At 39.5% G+C, this 9,495-nt stretch overlaps 1 pseudogene; it reads right to left on the bottom strand.

The window, feature by feature from the left end:
- Positions 1–7,150: 7,150 nt before the first annotated feature.
- Positions 7,151–7,761, bottom strand: LOC138293865 (DCN1-like protein 4 pseudogene; annotated as a pseudogene).
- Positions 7,762–9,495: the final 1,734 nt, after the last annotated feature.

Raw genomic sequence — 9,495 nt, forward strand, 5'->3', positions numbered from 1 at the left:
TTCATTTACCTTTCCCTATTCCCTAAACTGATTTCTTTATTTATGTGCAAAATGCCCTCTAGTGACCACATATCTGAAGCTATAAAAAAGGACATAAGAAAAATTAATACATGGCCAAGCAAGCAGGTGGGTTGCAGCCTCTAGATCATGGGTACTCGCAAAGATTTTCCCGCGGGCCAACATTTTGGTTTGTGATGTGACCGAGGGCCGCATTGAGGCGAGGAACGGTAGTCGTGGTTGGGGGGGTGTTGGAGGTAAGGTGGGTTTATGGGAGTAAAGCATATACATCTAGTGGCTGAAGTGCACAAAGTATAAACAGAAAACCAGGCATTAATCTCAGCTTCCCCACTTTACGAAACTGTGTTGACTTTATGCAATTTTTCCTTCCACTTTCCCTCCATTCTCACATATAAAAGGACTAGAAACACAGGATTTCAGGATGAGTGGTGTATGAAATTTTATCTTGTGTCTGATTTAATAAACAATATTGTTGTTCATGTATAACACAAAACCAGGCCACTTAAAGGGCCACATAACCCCTGACTTGCCTCTTAGTTCACTATTGGCATTGTTTCCAGGGTGGGGAAAGAATGAATGTTTCTAGATTCATGTTTCATAAAAATCACTTTTAAAAATAAAAAAATAAAAAAACTTCTCAATTTTCCATGTACTGATATAATCTGATTTACCAAGGTGAAACTGTTCTGCAAGTTAATAAAATACACTTTTTAAATTCTGAAGAGACTTATATTTTTACCCTTTTGCTGCAAGATGTCTTAAAAAAAATTAAAGTGTTCCTAAAGTTAAGGGGTGCAGGACACCCTAGTTATATCCTTTTTTTAACTGCAATTAACCTGTAAATAAACGCCTGTTTAGTTAACATTTTTTTAAATTAGTGCTCAGTCTGATAAAAAGCAGCTCAGTGCTGCTTTTGACCACGGGGCCACATGCAAAGGCCTGAAGGGCCGCATGCGGCCCCCGGGCCGTACTTTGAGTACCACGGCTCTAGATCATTCTGCAGCGCAACATTCAAAATGGTTGTTCATGCTGTTCTGATCAGCTGCCTTGGTTTTGTAAGGCTGACTGATAGATATATGCTAAGACTTCATTGGAAAATCTTGGCTTTTCTTTCTGCCTCTAAGTATGGTATGGTAGTGGGCAGGTGTGCTCTATTGTATTCAAATTACTGAAATACTAAAACGGCATACAATAAGAATATTGAGTAATAAATAGTGTGCTACAAAACATAATAGCCGAGTAGCCGCTACCAATATATTATGAAGGTAAGTATATATAGGTAAGTATAAAAGTATGATTCTTCTCTACGTCTATGCACCTTGAATGTAGATACATATCTTAACACAATATTCTAATGCTGACTGTAATATTTTTGTTAAAGTATACAAAAAAGTGATGGCTTTAATTTTATTTTGTGTTATGGTGAATTGATTTATATAGCTTACAAATCACCTGTGACGGTAGCCAGGGGCTCCGGAGGGTGTGCAGTTTTGAGGCCCTCAAGGTGCTTATATGAAGGACCAGGTCTTCAGCTTCATGTGGAGCTTAAGTAGTGAGGAGGATGTGAGGGAGGTTGTTACATGCCTTGGGTGCAATGCAGTAAAATAATCAACCTCCAGTTTTGCTTTTGTGGATGTGGGGAAGTGTACACAATGCAAAATGTAAAATAGTGGTAAATGAATCAACATGGTATCAGCTTCAATGGTAAAATAAAACAACCAGTTGACAATTCTTCGTGGGTAATTGATGATCTTACAGAGAGTCATTGTTTGCATCTCTGGAATTAAAAGATAAAAAGGAGTGGAATGATAAACCCTCTGGGCCCTATTTAATTAAGTTGCTATGTGGATGTAACCAACCTGTTTAGATATTCACACACTTCAAAATGTCCTGATAGCGATATACTTGTAAAAAGTTACTGTCTGAACAATGGAGGGCAGAGGACATGTTTATGGAAGTCATCTACAATACTAATTTCTACAGGAAGTGACATCGCTACATTTTTTATCATCCTGCTGCAGAGGACGTAGCATCACTGGTTTCCAACCAAAACCATCTTTCAAAGAAGAAGCCAGGCAAGACAATTTAATTCTACATCATCTGTCTCCACAGAAAGTTACATCACTGCATTTCCAATCACCCATTTGCACAGGAAGTGACTTAACTGGTTTCCCATCTAAACTGCCTTTAAAGAAAACACCAGGCAAGAGGACATAATTTCCCATCATCCATCTGTACAGGAAATGACATCCATGGTTACCTGCCAAAACCATCTTTAAAAGAAGAAGCCAGAGAAGGGGCTATGGGGGCATGATGTTACATCATTCATCTCTGTAGGAAGTGACATTTCCCATCTGAAAGACTGATTTAATCTCAGGCACTGGTAATTACTTAGGGCTGCATCCCAATTCAATGTTAATTTGCACACCAAGCCACCTCAGTTTGGACCCAGTCATATATAAATCAGTCAGTGGACTGCTAGACTAGTACCTCCCTGATTTGGAACACAAGCAATCCAGAACCAGTTATGTCCTGGTTAGGGCCCAGCACTCAGATATAGGTTACTTTCAGTGCATACAGGCATACATCACTGAGTCCTTAGAACAATGGCTCTCTAAGTTTGCACATGAATATGATTTTGGTGGAAATCATAAGAAATTCAAAATTGTTATAACTCAATTCAATTTCAAGCACTTTATTCAGTTGACATAACCAACAAAGTTAATTAATAAAAATACATCTACGTTACATTAAAATACAGAATAAAATATACATATTAGAAAAGGATTTTAAAAATATGGAACTCAATGGTGTTAAAAAGACAAATTCCCATCCTATTGGACAGATCAATTAAAATGTCCCAGTGCCTGCAGACAGTCTTGAACGTTCCTGGATGTTACTTACAAAATCATCAGTAAACAATATATGCAAAAAGTACAGTACCAGGGAAAGCAAGCATCATAACTCATAAAGTGCAAAGTAACACAGTGCAAAAAAGAATAGTTAGTGCAATAGCAGAAGATGTAAATATATGACACACCCAGTCTCTATAAAATGGCCGGTGCCAAGACCTCCACAGTATTTAGACAACATAGCTTTGGACCGTTACACTAATCAGAACCTGGGAGAAGTAAAAACCCCAACACACTTGTGCCATACATTGGTCAAGTATCAGGTCACAGCAAATATAACAGGAGTTGAGGTATCACTTTTTAGTCTCCTTAGGGTAGTCACAGGTTAAGAACTAATGTCTTAGAAAATGAGGACAATCCCAAGGAGCATTCATGATTCATAGTTAAGGAAGTAAACAAAAGGAGAAATGATTTTTCCAAGGCAACACTTTTTGTAAGTGGAGACACCAGGCTTTGTTCTCACAACCAACACAGCACAAGAAGTAATCACCCCATATGGGGCCAGATGTAGCAAAAAACCAAATAGCGAGTTGCAATTTGCGAGTCCTTCCGACTCGCAAATTGCAACTCGCTATTTGGTATGCAGAACGGTGTCTCAGACACCGTCTGCGAGTCGGTATGGGGTCGCAAAGACCCACCTCATTAATATTAATGAGGTGGGTCGCAAATTGCAGCCCCATAGCGACTATGGGCACTCGCAAACATGGAGGCCTGCTGTAGTCAGCAGACCTCCATGTTCGTGACTGCTTATAAATAAAGCAGTTTTTTTTTTTAAGTGTAGCCCGTTTTCCTTAAAGGAAAACGAGCTGCACTTCAAAATAAATCCGAAACCTTTAGTTTCGGTATTTGTTCAGGGCAGTTAGTGGTCCCTTGGACCACTACCTGCCCTGAAAAAATAATTTGTGGTCCATTCACAAAGGGGAAGGGGTCCCATGGGGACCCTTCCAATTTGCGAGTGGGTTACCATCCACTTCAAGTGGATGGTAACTGCGACACCATTTGCGACCGCATATGCGGTCGCAAATGGTATTCCATACCACTGCGAATTGCAAATAGGAAGGGAACACCCCTTCCTATTTGCGATTCGGAAATGCATTTTGCGAGTCGGTCCCGACTCGCAAAATGCATTTCTGCATTGGAAACTCACATTTGCGACTCGCAAACGGCATTTTTTGCCGTTTGCGACTCGCAAATTTTTTCCTACATCTGGCCCCTTATTACTTTGGTCCACATGCATGATAGAAGTTTGGGTCATATTATTCAAAATGATTTTATGTTACTAACATTGTATATATACTACAAAAACATATAGTGGCCATTAGCCAGCCCTCTTCTTAAATTGGTCTGTTGTTGGATAAGTCACAGCATAGAGCATAGGCTAATGGTTTAGCCCTCATCAGCCATTGGCTAACTTCACTGTGAGTGACAGCATTCTGAGTTTTCAAAAAGAACACATCCGCACACAAAGTAAATCCCTATACTAGAGCAATATGTGGTTTTTTTGGGTCCCAAAAATATTTCTGCTTTTAGTCAATTTTTTAAAAAAGTTTCAATGGCTCAGCGGCTACCCCAACAATAAGGTTGTATATCAAAGATGGGACATAACAAATCAAGCATTGACAAAGTCAAATGATTGCTGGCTAATGTCAGGCCTTTTGGCTTTGCCAATGCTTGTTACAGTATGTTGCATGTTTTATAAGTCTCTTTTGATTCCCTTAGACACATGGCTTTAGTGAACCTTTTTAAGATTCTATATTTATTGGTATTTAAAATATTGTGTTTGAAACACAATGCAATAGCTTCCTATAAAAAGCACCACCTAGTCCTTATTGGTATCAATTTCAGTTATTTACTGCCTTGTAGAGACGGATTTTTGTGGATCTATGTTTGAAGTATTTTGCTGAACTGTTTCCTTCATGCTGTCCATTGGATTTAATAGACATGCCATTTAATAAGCTCTGTACCTGTAAGGATGGAATATTTGACCTTTGCAACCTGCCCTAGTAGACATAGTATAAGATTGCTTTGCGAAATAAAGCTGTCTGTAACATCAACAAAATAAAAAATGATCGTATTCCAATACTCTCAGCTGAGGACAGCGACAGCACTGAAATATGGAACTAAATTGAAAGTAGATTAGTTTTGGGTCTTAAGTCATGTTTTGACAAGATGTAGGAGAAGAGACCACATCTGTGAACTTTTGAGTTTTAAAGTTTTTTAATGAAAATATTTATCATTTTTGTAAGGTCCCTTCTTTTCTTTATCAGCCATGCTGGGCAACCTTAAAACAATCCATTCTATTATTGTGGGGGAAATAAATACTGTGCTATCTTTTATGTGACGTACCATAAAGGAGACACACTAGCTCAAACACGCGAACACATACTTGCCCCGCCAACAGCTGTAAGCTGGATGCCACCATGTTCAACCAACGCTTTTTGCAGGGATTGAAATGCATTTATTATTAAGCGGAGCTCTTTGGATCATCCAGAAGATAATTATTATTTGTTTATAGATTAATAGTAATGGTCTTTCAATTAAGTCAGAGTTGTATACTTTTGATCCATGCACTTAACTCACAGAGTACTGTGTAGGTGTAAATAATTGTTATAAAGGCACTACAGATTCAGTAGCACACGAGGTAAAATCAATATTACACAGTCATTTATGGTACTTGTAGTAGCACGCATATAAATAAAAATACGTATGCATACATAATATATATGTGTGAGTGTTTGTGTGGTTTTGTTTGTACAAAATGTAATGGTATAGACCAATATTTTAGAGCTAAAGGATATGTCACATACATATGTGAAATATAGCTTTTATCCTGTGGGAGGCTCCGACTTAATCTCATTTCCTTCCCTCGAGCTAATTAGATTCCGGTTTTCCCAATGTATTTAGATAATGAGAGTAAAACAATATTCGAAACTTCGCCATTGCATATTGTTTAAATAACAACCTCTTCCTGAAATCTAAGCACCTGAACACTCCATTTTCAGTCAAGACCAACTTTTAATGTTAGCTGAGCATTGCAGGACCGGCTTTGCAAATATCGGTGTTAGACTATTGACTAATCTGCAGTCGTTTCATAAAAGATGAACATTTCAGTTACAATCATGACCCATTATTAGGTCTGCCTCGCTGGCAGCAGCTTCCCAAATCTCTAGTGTATAGCAACAGTATGCAGTTTTTAACAAAGCAAGTTGTATTTTTGTGTGAAATATTTCCGGTTAAAGATTTAAAAAAATGCATTTTAAAAATACAGAACGGGTAACGCTCAATATGTTCCTACCTTGGTCCCGGGGCTATGGTGACATTTACAAACTGGATAGCCTTTAGTCTTCCGGTTTATAATGTCACTAGAGTTCTCAATGGCAATATAGGACCAACCTACTCTACAAAATAAAACAAATCACTTTTGCCCATGGCCCAAAGTAGATTTGTGGACCCTGATAGTATGCATGGAAGACACATGCTGATTGGATGACCACATCTATGTTGCCGCGCCCATTTTGAGATGTGAGAGATTGTGTGAATCCATGCAGTGAAACCGAGGTGGAAATTTTAAGAGTGCAAGGGGTCTTGATGCATGGATAGCAGCTGCAAATTTTAAGAATGTACTCTGTTTCCAATGATAAATCTACACCTTTGGTTACTGATTTACAGATCACTGATCTAACATTTTACTGGCCATGGAGGTGGGATTCGAAGTCTGACTTTTGTCCAGGTCTCTATATTCACCTTCTGTTGTCCATGGCTGAAGTGTGTGCAGTGACATATACGGACACTGAGGTTGCAGGAAGGGTTTGGCCAGAGACCATTTCTTACTTCCAGCCCTGGTTTGCTTGACAAGGCTGTACATATTGCCTTTTATGTGTATGGAAGATGGATGCATGGTATGGTTCAAAGCCAGACACTGCATTCAACCACCTAATGCATAAGGACTGTGCGGTAGTTTAAGTGGAAAAGGAGGTTGAACATGAGTTCTAGCTGAAGCCCATGCTCTGGATCACCCCCTGCTGTGCATGGCCAAAGGGTATGTGCAGTGGACTTTGTGGGTAATTGTTTGTATTGACTCAAATACAGTTACAAGCAATATAGGTTATAGCACACAACAATATTTTTAACAATTATAAGAAAAATAGTAAAAACAATCTTAACTTTGATATTCTGTCCCATGATATTTTTAACATCATGATATTTAAAACAGATACTTGTCACAATGTACCCGACTCTATGTTTTGGCAGGACAATAGTGCAAAAAACAATTTATGGTTCATGGATGAAATACATCTGGGAATAGTGAATTTTAAGCTGCTATACAAAAAATCCTCTCGCATCAATTTCTTTTTATGCCATTCTACAAATTCATACAACAACACTAGTAATGATTCATCTTCATCAGGTGCTGAGGACAAGATTTCATGTTCGGTTAAATTCTAACACATGTCACCATTGGTCCTTGTTAATCACATTGAACTTTGATTGTTGTGAAACCTTAGAAATACTGGAAATAAAGGTAAAACTTTTCTAATAAGAGTTAGAACATGTTCTTTACTGTATGTATGTCTAGACTGTGGTGGTCCTTTTCTTTTCTAAAGTCAAATGCATGTCTATGCAAGTTTGAAGTCTTCATGGTTGTTCAATAAAAAAATCTCAGGTAATTCTATGTATCTTTTTCTTTCTCATGCAGTGACACCGCAGGGAGGTGGTTCAATCCAACCACTGTTACAATGTAAAGTAGCTCATATCTTGTGCCTCCAAAATCCAGGATAGGACAAAGCACTAATATAATTCCTTGCTGTAGTCCTATACCCTCATATAACATCGCTACACATTACGCTTATGCCACATCATCTTAACATGCATATTTACAGAACAGGTCAAAGAACCTGGGGATCTGTTCAGTGTCTTGTTCTAAGTTGTTGTATAAATACTTGTTCACTGTCTGAGCAGTGCATCATCTGCACTAATTTAGATATACAAGGAAATGTATATTGTCATTATACTAAAGATGCAAAAACAACCATCATACAAAATATTGTGCCCGGTACCCTTTTTCAAAAACATTGGTTATGATACAAGCTGCTAATTGAGTTTTCACACTTTCAAAGCAAAAGTTGAAGTGCTGGTGAATGAGTCGCACAGGAGATGTTTTTGGATTATTACTTTAGGGAATTTAGGCAGTATTCCGCAGCATGTTTGCGGTAGTGTCAACTGTAGATTTTGTTTAATTAACTTTATTGGAATTACATAGGATGTACATGACATTAGCAACGAACCATAATGTCTGACTAACAATGGTGGGCATAAAGCATGGCAAGATCATTAATGCAATTCCTAACTCCCCCCACCCTCTGGCTCATGTGCAGTGAGGCCCATACAGGAGCAGAGAGGAAGTCTGAGCTATGACAGATTCAACTTCAATATATGTTGTTACATTGTATACAAAAGCCCAATTCCCAACCTCCAGTTACCCAGCCAGCCCCCAGGACAATACAACAGCAGGAGGGTCCTTTAGAGCACATAACATGGCTGCCCAAGCTTTCATATCATTGTCAAGCTTGTCATCCATACGAACATGTTTCATCTGGACTTCCTCTGTCATTGCCACTCAGAAACATCCTTGAGACAATCTCCATTTCTAAGAGGCGCTGCACCCATCCATTTTATAGTTATCCAGTGCATTGTAAGCAGCAGACCCAATAGGACAAATTTCCTGATATTTTTCCTAGTTGGAGGGGATTAGACCAAGTGTACCTGCCGTATAAGGGGTATGTGCCAACCAGTATCTCTAGTCAGAATGTCCAAGACTTCCTGCGAATAGGGGGTGAGCATCATGCAGGACCATACCATATGAATTAAATCCACAGCCAAGCTCCCAGAACGGGGCAAGCAAGGGTGGGGTATATAGTGTGTAGATTTTTGGGACAAGATATGTTTGGTGGATATAGTTACAATGAATTGTTTTAAACCTGGTGTTGAAGGTGACTGTCTGGACCCCCTTATGTATCCATGCCCACTTCCTCTCCGACACTGGCTTATCTAGCAGTTCCCCCCCATTTAGTCTATAATGGAAGCGGGCCCCAGAAGATCACTGCATAGTACCCTATAGATATGGGAGACAAGTTGATGACCGCCTGCCATACCCAACAGGGTGACCAGGGTGGCGGAGTCTGTGGGGGCATCTGGGAAGGAAGGCCAGAGCTCACACTCTAGCATATATCTTGGCATATTGCAGGTACTGCCCGCACTTCAACGCAAAGGATTTCATGGCGTCATTCTGAGGGATAAAATGCCTCTTGGGATATAGGTCATACTGAGTGTTGCATACTCCTTCCCTCAACCTCTGTACTGACATGGACTCTACTATTTTACGGAATGGTTGTAGGATCCACAGAGTTAAGTCCAGGGCATAAGGGGCACACTTAAGCACTCTCCTGACTGCTCCTTCCCCGGAGCACCCCGGAGACCTGGTGCATGAGGTAAGGCATGTCAGATCAAACTTGGGATCCACTCATTAATAGCATGGGCTGAGTACACCTGTCATGCCAGCCTTTGA

Source organism: Pleurodeles waltl, chromosome 4_2 (genome assembly GCF_031143425.1).
Source record: "Pleurodeles waltl isolate 20211129_DDA chromosome 4_2, aPleWal1.hap1.20221129, whole genome shotgun sequence".
In the NCBI taxonomy this organism is placed as follows: domain Eukaryota; kingdom Metazoa; phylum Chordata; class Amphibia; order Caudata; family Salamandridae; genus Pleurodeles; species Pleurodeles waltl.